Source organism: Macaca nemestrina, chromosome 11, assembly GCF_043159975.1.
Source record: "Macaca nemestrina isolate mMacNem1 chromosome 11, mMacNem.hap1, whole genome shotgun sequence".
Classification (NCBI taxonomy): Eukaryota; Metazoa; Chordata; class Mammalia; order Primates; family Cercopithecidae; genus Macaca; species Macaca nemestrina.
This window is the reverse complement of record NC_092135.1, coordinates 131,103,390-131,129,916: the sequence shown is the minus strand read 5'-3', so window position 1 is coordinate 131,129,916 and position 26,527 is coordinate 131,103,390. Positions and strand designations below refer to the sequence as shown.

Below are 26,527 nucleotides of genomic sequence, written 5' to 3'. Positions count from 1 at the left end.
CTCTTTAAAATGGCCCTTGTCAAGGCATTTCCAAGCATCGCACCCCGCTTTAGAATTATCCAGCAGGAACAACAACTCTTGTTTATGTCAACAAAGGAACGTGTGAGTCGATTTAGAGATAGGCCGTACCTCCAGCAGTGTCTCAAGCCAGATCGAGATCAGGGCCTGGTTGTGAAGTCGGGGTGTGCGCCCAGAAGTGGTGGGAGCCCAGCTTCTAGAAGTGCCGTGGCTCCTGCATTCCGCTGGATTCTCCTCGAGTCTCAGGGCCTCCTCTATCAGGTCCGTGCCCTATATACACCTAAGGGAGTCCCCAGCATCTGCCTCCCACTCATCTGGCCAAGCACGTTCTAGAAATGACGGCAGCATGTAGGCCCAGCCCTGGCCCAATTAGGATGCGGGGGCTTATTAGTCAGGAGGAAGTCTGTCCAGCTGTCCCTGCAGTCAGGCAGGCCTGAGTCAGAGGATGAGCCATGGGCCGTTTCAGTCGAGGTCGTTCTTCAAGTGGATGCACTGAGCAGAATGTGTGCTCAGCGGGATGGGCTTCCCAGGGCCCCGGACAGTCAGGAAAGCTCAGGGATGACGAGCCAGGCAGGACTTGGCTGCTCTTCTGGTTCAGCCACAGACTACATGGGTGAGTGGGGCCACTTTTTTGGCCTTTTGGGATCTCAGTTTCTTCCTCTGAAAAATAAAGGTAAAAATATCATAATAGGGCGCAGTGGCTCACGCCTATAATCCCAGCACTTTGGAAGGCCAAGGCAGGTGGATCATGAGGTCAGGAGTTCGAGACCAGCCTGGCCAATATGGTGAAACCCCGTCTCTACTAAATATATGAAAAATTAGCCCAATGTGATGGCAGGCGCCTGTAGCCCACTCGGGAGGCCGAGGCAGGAGAACTGCCTGAGCCCGGGAGACGGAGGTTGCAGCGAGCCGAGATCTCACCACTGCACTTCAGCCTGGGTGACAGAGTGACACTCCGTCTCAAAAAAAGAAAAAAAAAAAATCATAATAAACCCCAAGCGGCATGACAACAGAGATTCTGAGTGCTTTGTTTGCCGCTGCAACCCAGTATCTAGAACAGTTTCTGATACGCCACTGTGGTCTGATAAATACTCATTAGTGAAAGGATGAGTGATACCTTTCCAGGCAGGGCAGACGTGAATCTCTCTACCCAGCGTCTGGCCCATGGTAGGGACCCATCAGATTTAGCACCTGGCAGCGAATCCTTTTCTTCTCTAGGCACCACAACCATGCCCAAGGCTCCCTAGGCCATGAGCTTATCCCCAGAAGGACCAGTCATTCGCTGGCAGGCAGCCAGAAGATATAAACCTCACTGCAGGTCACCACCAGACAGTGTGGGTGAGGCTGCAGAAGCTGCAGAAGCAGTCACATTTAGCCCAGGGTAGGCTTTTTGTCTTAGTCTTGAGCCAGGGATGCGGGAGGCCCTGTCCTCTGTTCCCCTCCCCTCCACTGGACAAAGTCCTTTCATGGGATCTGTGGTTGGCTGCTCGGCTCCCAGTGGTTCCCATGGCTCAGAGCCAAGTGTGCCCCTCTTTTCCTGGAAGCTCAGCTCTCCCTGACTGCCCCCAGGTCAGAGGGACCTCCTGGATGGCCTTTTCTGGGTCCTCTTGCTCCGGTTCTGGTCCACCCTCTCCCCAGTTCTGAGACAGATTTTGACTTTGGAATTTTCAAAAGTCCCTCCCAAAGGCCAGCCCATATTGGCGGTCCTCAGCAAACCCAGACTGCCCAGCTAGACTCACACCCCACAGGAGGTCAGGGAATCACCTTAACATTGATGCCTTTAGATACAGCCATAGAAGAGGTATTTTCTAAAGATGGGTGAAGTATAAGGGACTAGGCGGGCATGGTGGCTCACACCTGTAATCCCAGAATTTGGGAGGCTGAGGCAGGTGAATCACTTGAGATCAGGAGTTTGAGACCAACCTGGCCAACACGGTGAAACCCCACCTCTACTAAAAACACAAATATTAGCCAGGTGTGGCAGCACCCACCCGTAGTCCCAGCTACTCAGGAGGCTGAGGCATGATAATCGCTTGAACCCAGGAGGCAGAGGTTGCAGTGAGCGGAGATCATGCCACTGCACTCAGCCTGGCGAGACCCTGTCTCACAAATCAAAAATAAGAAATAAATAACTAAATAAAAGTCATTATTTTAAAAATACTGGTGAGTAATATAATGAAAGCCTTTAAAATGTGGTTTAAGGGAGCTCATTAACTCTAACCTGGCCCGGTCACTTAGTGAGAACACATGATTTCAAAAGGACCTGAAGAACTTGTACAAAGAAGCTTGATTAGGCATGCAAATTTAATGTATATTTGACTCCCAAGGATCAACTGTTTGAGTGTTCAAACGTATCCACTGAACACACCCTGTGTAGCCAGCACTATGCTGACCGGGGAGGAGCAGGAGAGTAAGATCCTGGGCCAAGTCCCAGAGCTCCAAGTGCTACTATTTACACGGCAGGGAAGACCAACACGCAAGAAACAGAGGCCAGTGAGGGCAGGTGTGGGGTGGACTGTAACAGTGACAGTAGGAAGTGGTGAGAACAGGTGCAGTCAGTAAGACTTCCTGGAGGAAGAGGTAAGACCTGGGCTAGACCAGGAAGAAAAGTAAAATGTAAGAAGCAGAGGAGAACATTTCAGTGGAGAGCACAGGGCCCAGCACGCAGTGGGTGCTCCACTGGATTCTGAAGAAGGGAAGGGAGAGGTGTGGAGAAAAATCCCTGTGGTCAGGGGACAGTGCCTGTCTTGCCAGGATCATCATTACTTTAATCTGTTTTCTTTTTGATGGCTTTTATGATTTTTTATTTCTCTTTGATGTTCTGCAGTTCCACTATGGCCTGTTCAGGTGTGAATTCGCTTTCATTCACCCAGCCTGGAACTCAGTGTGGTTTTTCAACCCAGAACTCAAGTCTTTCCCCAAACCTTGAAAAATCCTCAGTCATTATTTCTTTGAATGTAACCTCTCCTACTTGAGTTTTTAAAAATTTATTCTGTAGATTTTGTTTTTGCCTCTTTCATATTTTCCATCTGTTTACCTGCTGGTACTTCATTCTGGGTGATTTTCTCAGATATCTCTTCCAAATCACTAAATCTCATTAAATCTAAAGTCATCTCTATTTAAGATTTTATATATATATATATTTGAAATGGGGTCTCACTCTGTCACTCAGGCTGGAGTGCAGTGGCGCAATCGTGGCTCACTGCAACCTCCGCCTCCTGGGTTCAAGGGATTCTCCTGCCTCAGACTCCCAAGTAGCTGGGATTACAGGCACCCGCCACCACGCCCAGGTAATTTTTTTATATTTTTAGTAGAGACAGGGTTTCACCATGTTGGCCAGGCTGGTTTTGAACTCCTGACTTCAAGTGATCCATCTGCCTTGGCCTCCAAAAGTGCTAGGATTACAGGCACAAGCCACTGCACCTGGCCTAAATCAATATTTTTTATTTCTACAACTTCTGCTTTAAAAAATAATAATTTTCTTTTCTTATTTGATAGATTGTATTCCTTTATCTCATTAAGCACTTTAAGTGTATTTATTTCTAAGAGTTTTGCATATATTAATTTATTTAATTCTAACAGCAACTTTATGAAACAGGTGCTGTTTATTACCCCAGTTTTGCAAAGCAGAAAATGAAGCAAAACGTGATTATGTAACATCACACAACCAGTGATTTGTTGATTGGGATTTAAAAGCAGAAACAAAGGCATTTGAGCTGTTATGGGCTAAATCGTATAATCTCAAAATTCATACTTTGAAATCTTCACCCCCAGTACTTCAGAATGTGACTGTATTTGAGGATAGGGCCTTTATTTATTTATTTATTTATTTATTTATTTATTTAGAGATAGAGTCTCACTCTGTTGGGTAGGCTGGAGTGCAATGACACAATCTTGGCTCACTGCAACCTCCACCTCCTGGGTTCAAGCAATTCCCCAGCTTCAACCTCCTGAGTAGCTGGGATTACAGATGTGTGCCACCACATCCGGCTAATTTTGTATTTTTAGTAGAGACAGGGTTTCATCATGTTGGTCAGGCTGGTCTCGAACTCTTGACGTCAGGTGATCCACCTGCCTCAGCCTTCCAAAGTGCTGGGATTACAGGCGTGAGGCACTGCACCTGGCCAATGAGGCCTTTAAAGAAGTAATTAAAGTAAATGCGGTCATATGGGTGGGCCCTAATGCAATAAGATTGGTGTCCTTATAAGAAGAGAAAATTAGGACACAAACACGTGTGCACAGACAGAGGAAAGACAAGACACAGAGAGAAGGCCACCTTGTGCAAGCCAAGGAGAGAGGTCTCTGAAAAACAAATCTGCTGACACCTTGGTCTTGAACTTCCAGCCTCCAGAACTGTGAGAAGTTTGTGTTGCTTAAGCCTCTCAGTCGGTGGTAATTTTTGTTATAGCAGTCCTAGCAAACAAATATACTTACCTTCCTCACACACAAACATTTCTAACCTTTTCCTCCATCCAGGGTCAAGTACTTATGAATGCCAAGTTTGCTAAGACTTGTTATCATCTGACTGAGGTCAGGAGAGACTTAATTGTTGCACTTTGAAATCCCAAGAAGGTAATTATGTCACACACCCACTTCTGACATGAAACACATACTTAGTTTTTAAAGTCTTTTTTTACATTATTCTATTGTTTCTATTTTCTCATGTGTCAACTCTCCCATTTTTGTGGGATTTTGTTGGACTTTCTCAAATGTTTTATAACTTGTTATTATCATGTTTAATAATGTATGCTTTTCATACTGGTCTTCCTTAAAACCAATATGTTTTATAATTTCTGCCTATGAGCTCATCTTATATGGAAATTATCCTTTCAGAGTGATGGTGGAATTGTTCCTGCCAGTGCCCCAGATTGTAGAGACCTCCCCCTAGTTGCCTCTACATAAGGCTTAAGAGGTCACAAATTCTCAAATTTTTTTCTCTGTTTCCATCTTGAGATTTTTGTACATCATGAGTGGCTAAAAGTTAGATCCCATGTGTGGATCCATCTTGTTCTCCACTTTCTTGTGGGTAATTCTATTTCTATCCATGACCTGGGACTTTTTTTTACTTCTGATCTATAATCGACCTCTTCAAGCTTCCTGCTGTGTTCAAGTTCAGAGGCTTTGATTCTTGTTTCCCCATAACCATTAATTTATAACAAACACCATAAGGAATGTATGCTACATTCCCTAAAGTACTCAGCTCACCAAGGTAAATATAGAATTATTTCTTCATTTGTGGCACCTGAACATGTACCTTTCTTGTTTTCAATTGAATTGTATATTTATATTACAAAAAATATATATCCAGCATTACTGTATATTCCAGAAAATTTATAGAATCTTGGGAAAGCTATTTAACCCCTTTAGATCTGGCTTCCTCATACTAAGACTGTAGGGATGGTTAAACATGTTAATCCTTATAAAACACTTAGAGCAGTGCCTGGTTCACAAGTGCTCAGTAGCTGTTTTGATAAGTATTCCTGCTTCTGTTCAGTTCTTTTTCTTAACCAGGCCTGGTCCATCATCTTTATATAGTTAATTTTTACTTTTTAAAATAATCAAAACAATAACAATGAAAACATTTAGATTCTTCTCCTCTTCCCACCCCTTAAAGCAAACTTAACATGAGAAGGTATTTTATCATCTTAAAAAAAAACCTTATAATGAATTAAACTCATTATATTAATTATTCAATTCCTACCAATGCAAAATTGTGAAAATCCATTTGAAAAAAATGGATTATGACTATTAAGCTCATTAATGATCTACCAAAATTATCACTCTGAAAAGCATCACAAAAGTTTCAGGTCAAGGACACTGCAGGCCCTGAAAAGGATTTCTCAGTACCATCCCAGAATATTTCTATAGCACAACAGCCAACAGCCATTAAAAACAGTGAAGAACTTCAAAGTGTGCTAAATTGGGAAACCACCAAAACAGTAATACAGAACAGAACATACATGTTGAGATCCTGCCTAAGTAAAACAAAGGATATAGGGGTGTGTGTGTGTGTGTGTGTGTGTGTGTGTGTGTGTGTGTACGTGAACAGACACACAAGGGAGAGAGAGAGAGAGGGAGAGAGAGGCAGGGAGGTAGAGATTACATATAGATAGAACATTTCTGGAAGAACACTCATATAACTGTTAACATAGGTTATATAAAATGTTTTTGAGCAAGAAAGTGACAAGATCAGATCTGTGTCAGCAGATTCACATGGATACTGAGTGGGATGGGGTGCTGAGGGCTGGAAGCAATTGGGAGAGACTGAAGCCAAGAGACCCATTTAAAGGACATTGCAATTGTCGGGTAGGAGTTGATGGGGGCCTGTTCTGAGGCAGTGAGATGGAGCAAAGGACAAAAAAGGAAATTAGATTCACTTTAGAAAGCCACCCAATTGTAGCCCCAGGGCCTAGCACAGTACCTACTGGTATTAGGTGCTCAATAGGAAAGAAATGATCTCCTTTGTGAAAGACTTATAATTTTAATTTTCAAAGTCATCCCACTGGGCACCTGAATATGACAACCCCACTGCCCCCTTCACCCTCTTCTCACGAGTTCATTCCCTCAGCCCTGGGCCTGGGGAGCTAGGGTAGGGGGACAGGTCCACAGGCTGGTGAGTCCAAGGCTCAGGCCTCCACCTGTGCCCCTTGCTAACCTTGCCCCCCCAGGAGGTCCCTGCTCCACTCCCATGGCCCCACTCAGATCTAATCCTATACACACACACACATACACACACACACACACACCAGCTACCAACACTTACATTTAGGAATTGCTTAAAATATGTTTTTTGTTTTTTTGTTTTTTTAATGAGTGGAACGATGGAAAAGAGTGAGCAGAAGGATGAGGGTCTCATAAGTGTGGCATCTGACAATGGGTTGCAGGAAACAGCCGACGTTCCCAGAAGACAGAGCACTTAGTGGACACCTCTCCAACCTTGGCATGCAGGAAGGCTCTGCTGAGAGGCTTTGGTGGCAAGGGACAGAGAGGGGAAAGAGGGAGTTAATGCACTTACTCTAATATCTCTTGAACCTAATGTGGGATCTGGCTTATGGTGTCCTGCTCAAATGTTTGTCGAATGAAGGAAAGGGTGGATAAATGGGTGGATGACTGGGTGGATGGCTGGATGGATAGATGGGTAAATGGATGGGTGAATGGGTGGATGGGTGGGTGGGTGGATGAGTAGATGGATGGGTAGATGGATGGATGGATGACTGGGTAGATGAATGGATAAGTAGATGGTTGGGTGGATAAATGGGTGGATGACTGGGTGGATGGCTGGATGGATAGATGGGTAAATGGATGGGTGAATGGGTGGATGGGTGGGTGGGTGGATGGGTAGATGGATGGGTAGATGGATGGGTGGATGACTGGGTAGATGAATGGATAAGTAGATGGTTGGGTGGATGGATGGGTGGATGGATGGATGGATGGATGGTAGGTGGATGGATGGATGGATGGATGGATGGATGGTAGGTGGATGGATGGATGGATAGGTGGATGGATGGTGGATGAACAGATGGATTGGTGGATGGATGGTGGATGAACAGATGGGTGGATAGATGCATAGTGGATGGATGGATGGATGGATGGTAGGTGGATGGATGGATGGATGGATGGATGGATGAATGGGTAGGTGGATGGGTGGATGAGTAGATGGATGGGTAGATGGATGGGTGGATGAGTGGGTGGATGAATGGATGAGTAGATGGTTGGGTGGATGGATGGTGGGTGGATTGATGGATGGGTGGGTGGGTGGATGGGTGGATGGATGGTAGGTGGATTGATGGATGGATGGGTAGATGGATTGATGGTGGATGAATGGATGGGTGGATAGATGGATAGTGGATGGATGGATGATGGATGGATGGATGGGTGAATAGATGGATGGGTGGATGGGTGGATGGATGGGTGGGTGGATGGATGGATGAATAGATGGTTGGTGGATGGATGAATAGTGGATGGATGGATGGATGGGTGGATGGGTGGATGGATGGGTGGATAGATGGATGGGTGGATGGATGGATGAATGAATGGGTAGGTGGATGGGTGGATGAGTCAATGGATGGGTAGATGGATGGGTGGATGAGTGGGTGGATGAATGGATGAGTAGATGGTTGTGTGGATGGATGAATGGATAGGTGGATGGGTGGATGAATAGATGGATGGGTAGATGGATAGGTGGATGGATGGATGGGTGGGTGGATGGGTGGATGGATGGATGGATGGTAGGTGGATGGATGGATGGATGGATGGGTAGATGGATGGATGGTGGATGAATGGATGGGTGGATAGATGGATGGGTGGATGGGTGGATGGATGGGTGGGTGGACTGATGGATGGATGGATGGATAGATGGTTGGTGGATGGATGGATGGATGGTGGATGGATGTATGGGTGGATAGATGGATGGGTGGATGGGTGGATGGATGGGTGGGTGGATTGATGGATGGATGGATGGATAGATGGTTGGTGGATGGATGGATGGTAGATGGATGGATGGGTGGACAGATGGATGGGTGGATGGGTGGATGGATGGGTGGATGAATGAATGGGTGGGTGGATGGGTGGATGAGTAGATGGATGGGTAGATGGATGGGTGGATGAGTGGGTGGATGAATGGATGAGTAGATGGTTGGGTGGATGGATGGGTGGGTGGATGCATGGGTGGATGGATGGATGGGTGGGTAGATGGGTGGATGGATGGATGGATGGTTGGATGGATGGATGGTGGGTGGATGAATGGGTGGATGGATGGTGGATGGATGGATGGGTGGTTGGATGGGTGGATGGTGGATGGATGGATGGGTGGACGGTGGGTGAATGGATGAATAGGTGGGTGGGTGGATGGACAGGTGGATGGATAGGTGGATAGATGGATGGGTGGATGGGTGAATGGATGGGTGGATGAATGAATGGGTGGGTGGATGGGTGGATGAGTAGATGGATGAGTGGATGGATGGATGGGTGGATGGATGGATGGATGGATGGATGGATGGATGGATGGAGGGATGGATGGATGGTAGGTAGATGGATGGATGGGTGGGTGGATGGATGGATGGATGGATGGTAGATGGATGGATGGATGGATGGATGGGTGGATGGATGGGTGGATGATGGATGGATGGATGGATGGACAGGTGGATGGTGGATGATGGATGGATGGATGAGTGGATGGTGGATGGATGGATGGATGGATGGATGGATGGATGGATAGATGGTGGGTGGATGGATGGATATGTGGATAGATGGATGGGTGGATAGGTGGATGGATGGATGGGTGGATAGGTGGATGGATGTAAGGATGGATGGGTGGGTGGGTGGGTGAGAGAATGGATGGGTGGATAGATGGGTGGATGGATGGCTGGATAGATGGATGGGTGGATGGATGAATGGGTGAGTGGATGGGTGGATGAGTAGATGGATGGGTAAATGGATGAGTGGATGAGTAGGTGGATGAATGGATGAGTAGATGGTTGGGTGGATGGATGGGTGGATGGATGGATGGGTGGATGGATGGATGGATGGGTGGATGGGTGGATGGATGGGTGGATGATGGATGGATGGGTGGGTGGATGGATGGATGGGTGGATGGGTGGATGATGAATGGATGGATGGATGGGTAGATGGTGGATGGATGGATGGATGGATGGATGGATGGATGGATGGATGGGTGGATGGATGGGTGGATGATGGATGGATGGGTGGATGATGGATGGATGGGTGGATGGGTGGATGGGTGGATGATGAATGGATGGATGGATGGGTGGGTGGGTGGATGGGTGAGAGAATGGATGAGAGACTACTTCAGTCTGGCTTTCAGGGACAAAATGAAACCCATGTTTTGTGGCAATCAGATGGTTGTGGGAACTTTCAAAGATGACCCTCAGGGATCCCCACCCCTGGTATTGTGCCCTGTGTCATCCCCTACCTTTGAGTGCAGGCTGTGCCTGGTGACTTCCTTCTAACAGCCTGATGATCTCCTTCTAATGAGTAGAATATGCCAGAAGTGATGGAATATCACACACTTAAGTATATTACAAAAGACTGACCTCCCTCTTCCCAGACTCTCTCCATAGCCCTCTCTGGGTAGATGGATGGGTGGATGGATGGGTGGATGGATGGATGGATGTCAGCCACAGCTGACAGCTGAGAGGGACTGAGACCTTCATCCTACAGCCTTAAGGAACTGAATCCTGTCAACACCAGCAGCTTGGAAGTGGATCCCCGCTAGTGGAGCCATGAGATGAGACCTCAGGCCCTCCAACAGTTGGATGGCAACCTGTGAGAAACCCTGAGCAGAGAACCCAGCCAAGCAGTGCCCAGACTTCTAGCCACAGAAACTGAAATTACAAATGAGTGTTGTAGCCGGGCGCGGTGGCTCAAGCCTGTAATCCCAGCACTTTGGGAGGCTGAGACGGGCGGATCACAAGGTCAGGAGATCGAGACCATCCTGGCTAACACGGTGAAACCCCGTCTCTACTAAAAAATACAAAAAACTAGCCGGGCGAGGTGGCGGGCGCCTGTGGTCCCAGCTACTCCGGAGGCTGAGGCAGGAGAATGGCGTAAACCCGGGAGGCGGAGCTTGCAGTGAGCTGAGATCCGGCCACTGCACTCCAGCCTGGGCGACAGAGCGAGACTCAGTCTCAAAAAAAACAAAAAAACAAAAAAACAAAAAAAAAAACAAATGAGTGTTGTTTCAAGCCACACACTTTGAGTTAATTTGTTACCAGAACAGATAGCTAAAACAAATGCTGATTTGAGTTGTATATAAAGATGGACATTGTAGCAATTAAACTTGGCAAATGATGGTAGTGGTTTTGATACTAGTTGGCTTGGGTTTGAATCCTGGATCCCTAGCTTACTAGCTGTGGGGCTTTGAGCAAGATGATCAATTTCTTGAGCCTCTGTTTCTGCATCTTTAAAATAGGCATAATTCTCTGGTCATAGTGACAACGCAAGGATTACATAAGAGATTATGTAATGTACTTAGCTCAGGGCCTGTCATGTAGTAAGCACTGAATAAAAGGAAGCTATTAGCAGTAATAATAATAATAATGGAGCAAGATGTCTTATAAAGCAGTGAGTGTTCCATGCCTGGAAGTGATCAAGTTAAGGCCAGATGGCCATGGCAGGAAATGACTAGAACCCTGGCGGACCCCAAAGCCTTTCCCAAATCTCAGATTTGAGGGCTGTGCAGCTGGCCTGGCCAACGCTTGAGGTTGGTGGGCCAGGTGTGCCACGGGCCCCTCTTGGTGTGACAATCAGAATTACCTAGCTCTGGATGGGCGGCGGGTATTCCAGCCATGCCCAGCCTTCCCCTCAGATAGCCCTTCCCTCCTGCACCACTTTTGTGTCAGGTGTGTGGCTGCCAACCTGGCTCAGCCCATGGGGCCCAGGAAGGTAAACACCCAGCCGGGAAGTGATTGTTACGGGCTCGTGGCCAGCTATGGGCCGAGGCAGGTCTGAAGGTCAGAAATGCTTCCCAGTGAGGCTTTTCCAGGAAAGGACAAAGTTTTTGACTGTGGGCTGTCTGGGACAGAATGGAGCGCCTGTGGATTTAGCCGGGGACACACCAGCCTGCTCGCAGGTGCCTGGACACGACAGGGGACGAGAGAGGAACACCCTCTGAGGAAGCCCAACCGCTGTGAGCTCCTCACTGGCAGGTGAGAGAATGGTTTTGGTATTTTTTTTAAAAATAAAATGAGATAAAACAGGAGATGGAACAGAGGTTACTGCTAGGACAGTTAGGAGAGGAGATCGCCACCCATCCGTTCATTGAGAGGAGCCTCCAAGAGAAACAGCAGCCCCAGATTTCACCCGAGGGATCCTGTCTGGTCTCGGCTTTAGCACTGCCCCTCCTGGCGCTCCGTTTCACCATCTGGGAATCAGGGTAAGGACTCCTTCCCGGCCCTCTTCCATTACGGCTATGGGGCAAGTGAGATCAAAAACAGGAATGGCTGCATAATTGCAGGGCCCTATGCAATATAAAAATGCAGGGCCCCATGCAATATAAAAATGCAGGGCCCTTGTTAAAATAGTAAGACTTTCAAAAGGACAACAGCATTAAAGCAAGCCAGGGCACCTTCTAAGAACAGGGCCCTGTGACTGCACAGGCCCCACACCCCCGACGCCAGTCCTGATAATAAGCGTATATGTAAACGGAAGTGCCCTGATTCCTGTGGGCCATGGCTCAAATCTCAGGGTCAGGAAGTGCACTTGGGAGACAGAAGTCATAGCCGTGAAGTGACAGCCCACTGCGCTTTAGCTCCCCCAGCACTGCCCCCTCCTGCTCAGGGGCCCCTTTCAGAAAGACAGAAGGCCCTACCCCTCAGAACCTTCCCGATCTGTGCACCTGGCTGGCCTCAAGCCACAGCACAGTGTGACTGAAATGTGTGGGGACACAGTTTTCTTGGATGTGAAGGTGGTAGGTTCTTATTGTCTATCTTGATTTAAAATTTGGGACAGTCACACAGTCTCTGGCTGCATAGAAGTGGGACTTGTGATTCCTGTGCTTGTGACAGCTCTGCTAGCTATGTTCCATTGATTATCAATGTATTTCTGCTTTTTGGGAAAAATCTTAATGCAATAAGGCCACTGGTGGGAATGCTCTGGCTGGAACACTTGCCATGTGTCTTTGTCCTCCCCGCCCCTTCTCTCTCTCTCTCTCTCTCTCTCCCCCCCACCCCCCACCCCCCGCCCCTCTTTCTCTCTTTTTCCACTTAGGCTTCCCCTTTGCCTGTGTCTCAGGATGCCCCTTGGCACTGCTTAGCTTTGAGGAAGCAGAAGCCAGGGTCCCCTTAGGGGTCAAGCTTCTGGTCCATGAAGGGAGACCACAGACCACCTCCCTCCACCACACTCTCCTCCCACATCCCTTTCTGGAACCCAAATTGTCATGGAACCCCTCCCAGGGAGGGATCCCCACAGGAAAGCCAGGGGTTGATACCAATGACCGTGTGAGTAACGTTCCACAGCTTTCCGCCCCAGTAGGGCTGGGGACACAAATGAGGCTGGAGACGGGGAAGATAAATTGCTTTAAGAAGAGCTGATGCATGCCTATAGCCTCAGCCACTCAGGAGGCAGAGGCAGGAGGGCCGCTTGAGCCCAGAAGTTCAAGACTGCAGTGAGCTATGATCATGTCACTGCATTCCAACCTGGGCAATCTGGCTAGACTGTCTCTGTTCCTTTTTTTTTTTTTTTTCATTGCTTTAAGAACTTCTCTTGGCCTGTGGGAGACCCGAAGCTTGTACCAGTAACAAAATAGCCCATAAGTTGTGGGGCCACCCAGAGCCTCTCAGAGGAGACCAAATCTAACCACCCAAGCCTGCTGGCTCTCCTGGGGCACAGAAGACACCAGCACCAAGTCAGACATCCCATCTCCCAAGATGATGTCCCTTCCCCATCTGCATGGGCCCATTGCCTCCCGAGTAAGCAGTCAGCTCTGATGCTCTGAACTCACCCCCCAGCATGACCCCAATGACAAAAATTCCTTTATTCCTTCACAGATAATTGCTGTGCACCATGTATGTGTGAGGCTTTGAAGTGGGGCTGGGGACACAGATGGGAAAATGGTGGCCCTCAGGCTAGTGGAGATGAAGCAATGCTGTGTCCCACACCCCTGAGTCCAGGCTCGAAGCCCCGCTCCATGAAATGAGCACAACACCCCTCTCACCCCAACAACGGTGATAGGATCCTGAGGCTGAGAGGTGCCATGGCCCGGCTAAGCACGGGGTTCCATCTCTGAGCCTGGATGGACTGCCTCTTTTCAGACCCCCCTTATCCCCGCCCCTAAGCCCCTCTGCCACCACGATGGCGTCTTCAGGAGGCTGCTGGGCCTCGGGAAAAATTCCTTCCCTTGGCCTGGGACCACGTCTCCCCACCTTGGGAGAGGTCGGACCAGGGGGTGCAATTCTGCCTCCAGACTGCAGGACCCACCCCAGGAGGCTGAGGCCTTCAGCCTCACTCCTCCTCCCTTTGCTTGGCAGCTGTCCTAGAGGCCAGCGCCCTGGGAGACCACACAGGGTCTGAGCACGGAGGAGGGGCCGTTTGCTGGAGCTCCCTCTGTGGGCTGCTTTTGGGAAACTAGCTCAGGTGGTTGATTAAGGACCTGGGAGCCTGGGTGAGGCCATCTCTCAATCTTTCTGTCTCAACTCACTTTGCCTGTGGACAAGGAAAAAAAAATCACATGTTCAAATGAGGAAGATGGGCACCGTCAAAGGGATGGATGATCATCAAGGCCTGCATGGAGGAGGTGGCCTCTGAGCTGGGCATCATTCAACAATCTTCCATCCCTTATTAATGATTTTCCAGGAGAGGGAGAAGAACTGGGGGTGTGGTTTGATGTATTATAAAGCAAGACTCTGTACCTTGAAAATAAGGTAGTAATTTTTTTCACACTCGCTCGAATTGAATGCTGCAAGTTCTTCAAATAGCATACATTCACAGATAGCACATTCCAGGTGAAGAAACCACAGGGTTTTAGCAAGAGGGAGGAAATCCTGCAGGTGAGGTGCGGGCCCAGTGGAGGCAGAGACAAGACAGGCATGAGACATGTTTAAAAGATGCCGGCCAGGCATGCTGGCTCACACCTATAATCCCAGCACTTTGGGAGGCTGAGGCAGGTGGATTATCTGAGGTCAGGAGTTCAAGACCAGTCTGGTCAACATAGTGAAACTCCATCTGTGCTAAAAATACAAAAATTGGCGTGGAGGTGGGCCCCTGTAATCCCAAGTACTCGGGAGGCTGAGGCAGGAGAATCACTTGAACCCGGGAGGCAGAGGTTGCAGTGAGCCAAGATCATGCCATTGCACTACAGGCTAGGCGACAAGAGCAAGACTCTAACTCAAAAAAAAAAAAAAAAAAAGAGAGAGAGACAGGACAGGTGGAGCAGAGGGAAGGTGGAGGGGATGGCCCAACCCAAGATGCCAGGACCCCAGAAGTCCACAGAGATGAGAGTGAGGGTCTGGGTGGCCAACATGTCCCACGGGAAATTCATCCCTCATTTCTGCACCCTGCACCTGCTGGCTGTGCCTCAGTTGCCTTCACTTTGGGCTGCAGCTTCATGCACCAGTACCATGTCTCCCACAACTAGAAGCTCTGATTGCAAATCATCCAGGAGTTTTACTTTTTTTTTTCTCTGTAGAGATGTGGTCTCACCATCTTGCCCAGGCTCATCCCAAACTCTTACGCTCCAGCAGTCCTCCCACCTCAGCCTCCCAAAGTGCTGGGATTAGAAGGGTGAGCCACTGCACCTGGCACTAAGTTGCCAATGAGTTTTAAAATGGGTATATGAACTGGGTGCAGTGGTGTGTCCTGTAGTCCCAGCTACTCTGGAGGCTGAGGTGGGAGGATCACAAATTCAGATCCAGCCTGGGCAAAGTAGCAAGACCCCCATCTCTAAAAATAAATAAATAAATAAATAAAAAGGACCTTTTGGCAGCAACATGGATAGAAGTAGAGGCCATTATGTCAAATGAGATAAACCAAACATCAAAAGACAAATATCTCGTGTTCTCACTCATATGTGGGAGCTAAAAATGTGAAGTGGGTGTCATGATGACAGAGAGTAGATTGGTGGTTACTGGAGGCCAGCAAGTGGAGCAGGAATGCAGGGATGAAGGAGTGATAAAGGATATAAAGATACTTATTATCACTGAACTGCACACTTAAAAATGATGAAGATAGACTGGGTGTTGTGGCTTATACCTGTCATCCTAGCATTTTGGGAGGCCAAGGAGGGCAGATCACTTGAGACCAGGAGTTCAAGACCAGTCTGGCCAACATGGCAAAACCCCGTCTCTACTAAACATACAAAAATTAACTAGGCATGGTGGCGCCTGTAATCCCAGCTACACGGGAGGCTGAGGCAGGAGAATTGCTCTAACGGAGGAGGCGGAGGTTGCAGCGAGCCGAGATCAAACCACTGCACCAAGCTGGGCCACAGAGTGAGACTCTATCTCAAAAAAAAAAAAAAAAAAAAAAAAAGATGCAGATGGTAAAGTTTTTTTAAAAAAGGAAACAGAAATATCTATTGAAAAACTAAAAAGAAACAGAGGTGCCAATTCATTATTATTATTTTTTTTTTTTTTTGAGACGGAGTCTTGCTCTGTCGCCCAGGCTGGAGTGCAGTGGCCGGATCTCAGCTCACTGCAAGCTCTGCCTTCCGGGTTCACGCCATTCTCCTGCCTCAGCCTCCCGAGTAGCTGGGACTACAGGCGCCCACCACCTCGCCCGGCTAATTTTTTGTATTTTTTAGTAGAGACGGGTTTCACCGTGTTAGCCACGATGGTCTCGATCTCCTGACCTCGTGATCCGCCCGTCTCGGCCTCCCAAAGTGCTGGGATTACAGGCTTGAGCCACCGCGCCCGGCCCAATTCATTATTATTTAATGAGTATGTTTCCTACCAGAGACAAATCCTTCAAAATATAAGCTCTCCAGAAAGGCAAGCAACTTGAACAGTGCCTTTCAAGGGACGAGAGAACCTTGGGAACCCCAGGGGCAGCAACAGGGGATAAGGAAGGCAAGCTGGGCCTCAGGCCCTTGACCCCTAGGTCCCACCCCAAAGTGGCCAGGTTCAGTCCCAAGGTACTGACTTGGGGAATGTTGCTCTATCTGATGTACAAGTTAGTGCGACCTGCTTGTATCAGTCTTTCAGGCTACATGACAGTGAACTCCATGAAGGCCAGATCCCTGGAGAGTACCTCATGCAGCCGGTCAACAAGCAATTGGTGGGTGCAGTTGCTCTCTGGGCCCAAAGTGAAAAGATGGCAAAGCTCCCTGCTCCTCTCCCAAGCTCTCCACCATCACTTCAGGCCCCCGAAGCTGCCTCCACACCCTTTACCACAACCCACATAAGCAGATTAAGAAAACTCAATTTCCTACTCTCAGCCAATATACTCAGCATTGCTGAGCCAGAATAGATTCCCATTAAATCCCACCAACGGGCTGAAAATTTTCCAAGTATTTGAAGTTTTTAGAACCCTCGCATATGGGCTTTAGTTTTCAAGATGCTCTCAAGTCAAAAATCTGCTCATGAGAGTGAGGACAAAGATCAAGACAGTTTTGCTCTCATTGGAGTGAGAAAAACATGCCTCGGTGGATTCTTGAGCGTTGGAGGAAAGCCTTCCTTTCTGCCAAGTTCCTTTTTAGGAAATTAGCTTTGGACTTTAAAATGATTTTAAAGTTGTTTCTGGATTGAAAAGGGCATCTGGCACCTGGACAACTTTTCCTAGTGCCTGAGATATCAGAGCAGTCACTTGCAACTTTCTACAGTTTTCTGGCCTCTTTGGAACCATTCCTAAATCAAGAGCAGAGTCATTCGCCACTGGCCACCTTGGGTTCCAAGTCGAGGGTAAGAAATGGAGCTCAGGTTCATAACGAAGCCATTTGGATGCTCAATCTAAAATCAACAGGCTCATCTAAGCTGTGTTTGGGAAAACATTATTACAGCTGATTTGTGTATTCATTGGAGAAATGTCACAGAAATTGCCAAAATTAAGTAGCATGCATAGACAGCCAGCATCTTCTCATGTGAGCAGTGCTGGGGTCCTGCCAGGTTAAAGCCCCCGATGTGCATCCTCCTCCCTTTCTCAGCCTTCACTAGGTACCAGTTTGCGCTGCTCTTCCCTGTGAGCTGTCCCCACTGGAGACCCATGACCAGCCTGAGCAGGGCTCAGACACAGAGTTATCTGGCGGCTACCTGGCGGGCCAAGGGATTCTTCCTAGAAACCTAGGCTGGGCCATTATCTACCTTTGCTCCCGCTCCAAGTTCCCTGGGAGATTTGGAGGCTGTAGAGGCTTCTGCGCTGATGACAGGTAAGTTTGAATGGCATCATCAAAAGAAGGAGTCACCTCCAAGTAGCTGAGACCACAGATGTGTGCCATCAGGCCCGGCTAATTTTTGTATTTTTTGTAGAAATGGGGTTTCATCTTGTTGACCAGGCTGGTCTCGAACTCCTGGGCTCAAGTGATCAGCCCACCTCAGGCCCTAAAGTGCTGGGATTACAAGTGTGAGCTACCACACCTGGCCCAACGTGTTTTAAATTAAAGGTGGTGAGAAACAGTTTAGAAATCATGCTCTTAAGCACTTTGCTGGAGCTGGGCTGCCTGGGTTTGAATCCTGCCTCCATCACCTGCTAGCTGTGTGACCTAGGATGAGCTGGTTAACCTCTCTGACTCACCATGCTCCCTGTCCTCCTCTGTAAAAGTGAAAGAAATAGGACAAGGACAGTAAAGATCATGCAGGATCGCCATGAGTGTTCAATGAGATGGTGCATAGAACGCTCTTGGCCCTTGCAAAATTATAGCTATTATTATCCTGATATGCCATGAGAAAGAAAATGGATCACTTTTTCCAATGCAAAAGTTAACTTTCAGCAGCACTTATCTGTGAATTTATCAGTGCACATAGTTAGAGGATTGAGCACTAAACAGGAATGTACACAAGAACCCTCAAATATAAAGAGAATTGGCTGTCTGGGAAGATTTCACCAAACCGGCTCCACGTGCTCTGTGCTTGGCTAAGTTGGAGGTGACTCCTTCTTTTGATGATGCCATTCAAGCTTACCTGTCATCAGCCCAGAAGCCTCTACAGCCCCCAAATCTCCCTTGAGGTGCCAGCACATTAGACCCAATGATGACTTCCCTCCAGTGAATAATATTGCTTGAGAAGTGAAGGCATTTTTTTCCAGCAAAACCCTGATGCTCCAATTTTTTCAAAAACTGGCTTGGTAAATGCTGGTGTGGAAAGAGTTTTGGGGAACGCAATAATGGTGAACCCCACAGAGCTAGAGCTCCATCAGTAAGAAGGGTGTGTTAGCTTTCAATTGCTGCTGTCACAAATTACCACAAACCGTGGCTTAAAACAATGCAGGCCAGGCACAGCAGCTCACGCCTGTAATCCCAGATTTTGGGAGGTCAAGGTGGGTGGATCACTTGAGGTCACCAGTTAGAGACCAGCCTGACCAACACTGCAAAACCCCGTCACTACAAAAAATACAAAAATTAGCCAGATGTGGTGGTGAGCACCTGTAATTCCAGCTACTTGGGAGGCTGAGGCAGGAGAATCACTTGAACCCAGGAGGCAGAGGTTGCAGTGGGCTGAGATCGTGCCACTGCACTCCAGCCTGGGCAACAGAGCAAGACTCTGTCTCAAAAAACCAAAACAAAACAACACAAAAAATAATGCAAATCTTACAACTCTAGAAGACAAGAAGCCCAACATGGCTCTCACTGGGCTGAACCTATGGTGCTGGCAGGACTGTTTCCTTCTGAAGGCTCTGGGAGAGGATCTGTTTCTTGCTTTTTCCAGCCTCCAGAGGCTGCCCGTACTCCTTGGCTTGTGGCCTCTTCCTCCATCCTCAAATCCAGCAGCATAGCATCTTCAGACCTCTCTCTGACTCTTCTGCCTTCCTCTTATAAGGAGCCTTGTGAATATACTGCATCCACCTGGATAGTCTGGGATAATCTCACCATCTCAAGATGCTGAACTTTTTGCCCCAGAAAGTGGCCTGTAAGCTCACGGGCATCCACGCTGGAAGCGGTGGTCCTGCGGGTCAGGAAAGCCTCACCTTCCCAGCTGAGAATCTGGGCAGAAGTGTTTGATAGGGTGGCTGCTTCCTGTTGGTGCTCAGGGCCTGTGTTTTGGGGTTGTAGAGACAGCCCCGAGGGCACTGCTCCCCCACTGCACTCTCCATATGGGAACACATCTGAGGGGCGGCCCTGCCAGCTCCAGCCCTCCGGATTGTAACCATGGGGCACTCAGAGCCCCATAGCTGCTCAGACTGGGAACTTGCCAGTCAATATCCCAGAAATGGCACATTGGGGGCATCCATGTATTGGTGCTGATTCATGCTAATGGCTGCCTGCAGAATTTGCTGAGGACAACGAGATCCAATCTTATGTTGGAAGGGAAAGTGTGCTGTGATAGATTAGCAATGTCTGTCATGATGAAGGAGAAGAGAAAGGTGGTCCGTGTGTATCTGATCTGCCATTCACACTAGGAAGAGAGTCTTTTTTTTTTTTTTTTTTGGTATAAATATAGGGGGTACGAGTGCAGTTTCATTGCATGAATATGGCACAGTGGCAAAGTCTGGGCTTTTGGTGTAACCATCACCCAAATTTTGTACATTATGTCCATTAAGCAATTTCTCACTCCTCACCCCGCTCCCAGCCTCCCACCCTTCGGAGTCCTCAATGTCTGTCAGTCCATACTCGACATCCATGTGTACACATTATTTAGCTCCCACTTATAAGAATAACGTACAGTATTTGACTTTCTGTTTCTGAGTTATTTCACTTAAGATAATGGCTTCCAGTTCCACCCATGTTGCTGCAAAAGACATTATTTCATTCTTTTTATGGCTGCATAGTATTCCATTGTGTCTATAGACCACATTTTCTTTTTTATATTATTTATTTATTTATTTATTGAGATGGAGTCTCGCTCTGTCACCTAGGCTGGAGTGCAGTGGCGTTATCTCGGCTCACTGCAAGCTCCACCTCCTGGGTTCACACCATTCTCCTGCCTCAGCCTCCTGAGTAGCTGGGACTACAGGTGCCCATCACCATGCCCGGCTAATTTTTTGTATTTTTAGTATAGACAGGGTTTCACCGTGTTAGCCAGGATGGTCTCAATCTCCTAACCTCGTGATCCACCCACCCGCCTCAGCTTCCCAAAGTGCTGGGATTACAGGTGTGAGGCACCACACCCAGCCAGACCCCATTTTCTGTATCCAGTCATCCATGGATGGACACAGGTTGATTCCACATCTTTGTTATTGTGAATAGTGCTGTGAGGAACATGCAAGTGCAGGTTCTTTCTGATACGATGATTTCTTTTCCTTTGGGTAGATATCCAGTAGTGGGATTACTGGATCAAATGGTAGTTCTATTTTAGGTCCTTTGAGAAATCCTCAATTGTTTTCCATAGAGGTTGTGCTAATTTACACTCCCACCAGCCATGTATACATGTCTGGGTAGGGAGGAAGTTTTTATGAGCAGTCAGGTCCTTGGGAACCCAGGGGGCAAGCTGTGCCTTATCTGTGTGAGTCTGAGCAGGTGCACTGGTGGAGGCTCTGCTTCATCTTTAAAATGAGAGACACTGATCAAGTCCTTCCCAGACCCCTGAATGGGTTGCAAATGAGAAGGGGTGCACTTGCCACCTGTCACAAACTGCCTGCACCTGTGGGTCAGAGGTCCAAGTGCCCTGACCCTGAGATGGTCCTTGTTTTAGTCACCCCTGCCGTGGTGAGCAGTCCTGGACATCCTTCCACCTGGAGCAGGCCTGAACCTGCTTCCCCAACGGGCTCTGTCCTGCCTGGAGAGGATTCATCCACTTGTGTGGGGGAAGGGAGCGGGGACAGGCTGGAAGAAAGTGACCAGGCTAGAGAGACCCCATGTGAAAGGGGCACGTGGTGGCCACCCCAGTCCTGGGAGCAGGTGTGGGGGAGGCAGAGCCTCTGGGATGGGACTCAGAGTGAGGGTCTGGGCTCTGGAGGTTGGAGGCAGCTGTCAGCGGCACCCTAGGCACATTCATGGGTGACAGCTGACAGCCCAGCACCCAGCACGCAGCTCAGTCAAAATCATTGAACCAGTGACTCCAGGACTGGGGGAAGGGGCCAGGAGAAAGCCTTTGCCTCAACCAAATGCCCATGCAGCCCCGAAGAAAGGCCCCCAGCAGGATGAGGAAGGGAAACTGAGGCAAATCCCAGCCTGATCCTCAGCGATGGGGGGTGAGGGGAGAGGGAGCAGGAGGAAGGGGAAGGGAAGGCAGGGGCCAGTAAGGGAAGGGAAGGCTTTTTGCGCTGCTTCCTAAACGCCTAAGGAGTGTTGTGAGCGTGGGTGTGACAGGACGCACCATGTGTTTTTCCACAAAGGACCAGGTTTGGGTGTTTCCTGGGGTTCCCAGCAGTCACCTCATCTTTCTGCCCTGATGGCCTTGACAAGCACCCCACACTAGACTCTAGACGGGAAGAGGACCCTGGAGGGCAGTGCAGATTCCAGGGGCTGAAGAGCAGCTCCTAGCCCAGATCAGCCTGGAGTTAAGGCCAAGAAGTGCTCCTGATGTGACCAGGGGTTGGAGAAGGGCTGGAGGAGGCCGTGAGAGGGCTGTAGCTGTCCCAATGACACACTCAGGTGCGCAGGTGCAGGTGGAAAGCGGGGAGCATGGGAGGGGTCATTGGGAAGCAGAGCAGAGGGAGGAGTCCCCAGAAGAAGGGAAGGGGTGGGAGAAGCTGGGCGGGCGCCTGCAGGGCTGCAGGGTCAGGGGCTGCTGGAAAATTCCTCTCTCCAGCCTCCAGCTTTCTCAAGGACCTTGGGTACAAGGACAGAGAGGCAGGCGAGGTGGGAGGCTGGGGGTCCTGGAGAAGTTATGACATGATTGTGGCAGAGAGCAAGGGGGTGCTTGCTGCAGAAATGAAGTCGGCTTGCTAGCCCGTCTTGCACAGTGACTGAATCACTGTGACACCTGTCTGCCCTCACCCAGGCAAGGTCAGAAAACTCCAGCATGCATTAAATGCTGGGTCTGTTGGTTAAAAGGGCAATTCAGGGGCCACACAACAAGAGCCAAGTTGGAGCAACAAGCTAGGGCTGGGGGCACAAGCACCAATATTGGGTACATGTGATTTGAATATCTGCAGTGTGTGCCAAGTTCTGGAACATCTGGGATCCCAATGGCTGGGACTCAGGGGGCCTCCTGGATGGCCTCAGCTTGGCACTTTTATGTTGTATTGTGACCATCTGGCCTGTTGGGCTGGGCCTTCGAGTCTTTGTTTCCCCAGGGCCTGGCCCCAGGCAGGTGGATGTTCAGTGAACATTTGCTAGAAGAGAAAGGAGCCGATGGATGAACAGACGTCTCCATGGGCTGCAGTGGGGGTGGGAGGGCAGGGTGGTGAGTGTGTGGAGTGGCTTCTCAGGCCAGCCGAGGAACAAATGGGGCTGAGTTCTCCAGGAAAGAGCCTTAGAGGATATTAGCAAGGAGGGGGAAGGGGAAGGTGCAGGCAGGGCTGCTCCACGCGGACAGCCGAGGGTCCGTCTAAGCTGCAAACCATCACCAGAAGCCAGTCAGGAGACGTTTGAAGAGAAAAGCCAAGAGAGGGAAACGGAGAATTCAGGAAGGATCAGAAACAGGCTGGGATCGACCTCGGGGGAAAGAGCGCCCCGTGCTGCTATAGGTCTGGGAGCAGAGGCCAGTGGCATGGAGGCTGGGCAGCCTCACCTGGGGCAGCCACCGGGCAGTCCCAGAGGCCTTCCTCGGGTGGGGGAGGCCTCAAACACTCGCCAGAGCTGTCTTGTATGCACCAGGAATGCTCTGCCACCTCCCGGGAGGGTTTGGGTTATTCACGATTAACGCACATGGATTCCTGGGCATGGGCGATCTTGTGTCAGCTAAACAGGACTGCAGGAACCTTAGGGAGCCGAGACCCTCTTGGGATTCGGTGAAAGGCGTGCACCCTCCCCCTGGACCTGAACAAACACACACTCTGCACCCACTTTCCGTAGATGTGCAGACTCGCTGAGGTCAGTGTAAGAAGGGTCCAGGCTTCTCAGAGTCCCCCAGGGGGCTTGTCACAATGACGCCTGGGCCCCACCCTCCAGGCCTCTAGGTACAGCCCAAGAATCTGTATTTCTTTAAAGTTCACAAATGCTGTTGCTGCCACTCACAGTGGACCAGTCTGGCATGAAGAGAGAAGGGAAGCCTTGGCTCAGAACAGAAACATGCTCTGGTGTCTGGCTCACCCAGGTCATTTCAGTCTAGTGTTTCCCGAACGTCAATCAATTGCTTTCCACATTTACAATATTGTGTGTGTGTGTGACAGGGTCTCTCCCTGTTGCCCAGGCTGGAGTGCAATGGTTCAGTGCAACCTCCGCCTCCCAGGTTCAAGCAATTATCCTGCCTCAGCCTCCCAAGTAGCTGGAATTACAGGCGCACGCCACCACACCTGGCTCACTTTTGTATTTATAGTAGAGACAGGGTTTCACCATGCTTGCCAGGCTAGTCTCAAACTCCTGACCTCAGGTGATCCACCTGCCTTGGCCTCCCAAAGTAGCTGGGATTACAGGCACACACCACCACAGCTGGCTAACTGTTGTATTTTTAGTAGAGTCGGGGTTTCGCCATGTTGGCCAGGCTACTGCTCATTTTTAAAAACACATCTCCCTCTTAAATAACTCACTCTCCAGAGCCAGCATAGAAATCCTGGCCTTTCTGCCCCATGGTCCACACGGCCTTGTCACCCTCTGCCTCCCTCTCGCCTTCCGTTCTTGCTGGCTGTTCCCATTCTCCTCTCTGCCCCCCACCAAGGCCCCAGCACCCCCTACATGACTGAATCCCTGCAGCCCACTGCTGGGCTCACCTTACATCCTCAGGAAACCTTCCTCAGGTCTGAGTCACCTGCCCGCTACGTAGGGGCCCGTGGGGAGACTCACAGGCTCACATGAGGGTGTGCAAAGGTGCTTTTGATGCTTCTAGCACTGCACACCTGAGAGAAGCTTCCAGAAGGGAGAGGCCAAAGGGCTTATGTTGGAGGTGATGAGAGATGTTAGGAGTTGCCTCCTGCCTCCTCTGCTGGGCCTGAGCGAGAGGTCTGTCTCATGCCTGGGACCTGCCGTGGCTGCACTCGCCACTCCTATCCTCATCTCCGGAAGGGGGAATCCGGTTAGTTCTGCCCAGCCTCTGGGTTGATTCCTCCTGGGCCAAAGCTCCGCTCTGCTCTGGTCGGCTGTGGCCAGCGGGGTAGGGGGAAGTGGCATTCAGGGTGCCCCCTCCAGGGCTGAGGACAATCCAGCTCCCAAGGAAGGGGCTCGGGAACAGGAAGGTAGGATGGCTGCCTCTGGTACAGCACTGGTTCACGGCGCCGTTTTGAGAAATCAGGTTAAACTGAAACTTTCCCAACCAGAAATCCAAGTGTTCCCTTCATTCCTTCTCCAGTTGTTATGGGCTAAATGTTTGTCTTCCCCTAGAATTCAGCCATTGACGCCCTAACCCCCAGTGTGATGGTGTTGGAGATGGGGCCTCTGGGAGGCATTTAGGTTTAAACCAGGTCATGAGGGTGGGGCCCCATGAGGGAATCACTACCCTCATGAAAAGAGGAAGAGGCTGGGCACGGTGGCTCACACCTGCAATCCCAGCACTTTGGGAGACCAAAGCAGGAGGATCGCTTGAGCCCAGGAGTTCAAGATCAGCCTGGCAACATGGCAAAACCCCATCTCTACAAAAAATACAAAAAATTAACCAAGTATGGCAGTGTATGCCTGTAGTCCCAGCTACTCAGGAGACCAAGGTGGGAAGATCGCTTGAGTCTGGGTGGTGGAGGTTGCAGTGAGCTATGATGGCACCACTGCCCTCTAGCCTGGGTGAAAGGCCCAGTTAGGACACAGAGAGAAGGCAGCCTCTGCAAGCCAGGATAGGGCCCTCACCAGAGCCCGGCCATACTGGCTACCTGATCTTGGACTTACAGTTCCAAAACTGTTGGAAAATACATTTCTGTTCTTTACACCACCTAGTCTACAGTATTTTGTTATGGCAGCGTTAGCAGAATAAGACACCAATATTAGTCTTGTCATTTTTAGTCAACCTTTTTATAAATCTCCCTGACTATGGGTTAATAAAGGACTTCACAGCAACCCCGACACGCAAATGACTCAATTACTAGAACTCAACAAAGAACCAGTGTGTCATGCAGGCCCCTGCACATAAATATCCCCACTGGGCTTTGGAAATGACGTTCGCCACTTTTACGTAGCGTCTGCCTTGCGCTGGGCCTGGGAGCTCAGCAGCCCTGGCCCTTCTCCCTCTGGCTGGGGTGGTAGACCTTGCCCACAGGCGGGAGCTTGCCAAGGGCGGAGGCTCACTGAGCCGCTCACCCTAGAAGGCGCGGTCCTTGTCCCCGGCTCTCTCTCTCTGGCTCATGCCCTGTCTGATGGCAAGGAAATGTGAGAGACACAGTCACCCATGGAGGCAGCTTCTGAACTTTACTTGAATAAAATAGGTGCCCCTCTCCTCTCCCACCTGGCTGAGAGTGGCTGCTGTCACCAGCATGCGCAGAGGGGGCAGGACTCAGCAGTTCCACCCACCAGTCCCCAACACAATGCAGCATCAATGTCACTTACTGGGTCAGAGACAAGGGGAGGACTCTGACGGACGCTCGATTTTTTTTTAACTCTATATCCAATTTTTATATTGAGCATTATATACATTTTACAACCGTTGATTCTTTATACACCAAAAAGTAAAAACTATTTTAAAAAGTGGATCATTCACTTAGTTGCAAATAATAAAAAGAGCAGCCTGGGAGGACTGCCATGGTGAGTGTCTACGATGCCCAGCATCATAATCTCATTTAATCCCTGCAGTATCACTGCTAAGATGTGGGAAGCTTCCAGAAAGGAAAGAGGCCAGAGGAGAGGCAAGCTCAGGTTTGGAAAGATGGGAGATGTAGAAAATTCCCTTCTGCCTGCTGTTCGGGGTCCCAAACCAGGAGACCACGTCTGTCTCAAGACCAGAGGCCT

At 49.4% G+C, this 26,527-nt stretch overlaps 1 protein-coding gene across 1 annotated transcript in view; it reads left to right on the top strand.

Annotated features, from left to right (window-relative positions):
- Window positions 1-11,494: 11,494 nt before the first annotated feature.
- The window catches only part of LOC105473903 (neuronal guanine nucleotide exchange factor), a 136,526-nt gene continuing 121,493 nt past the window's right edge, over window positions 11,495-26,527 (top strand). Inside the window, exon 1 of the mRNA XM_011728089.3 lies at window positions 11,495-11,684. The gene's annotated coding sequence lies outside the window, so the exon portion shown is untranslated. The remainder of the gene's footprint in view (window positions 11,685-26,527) is intronic.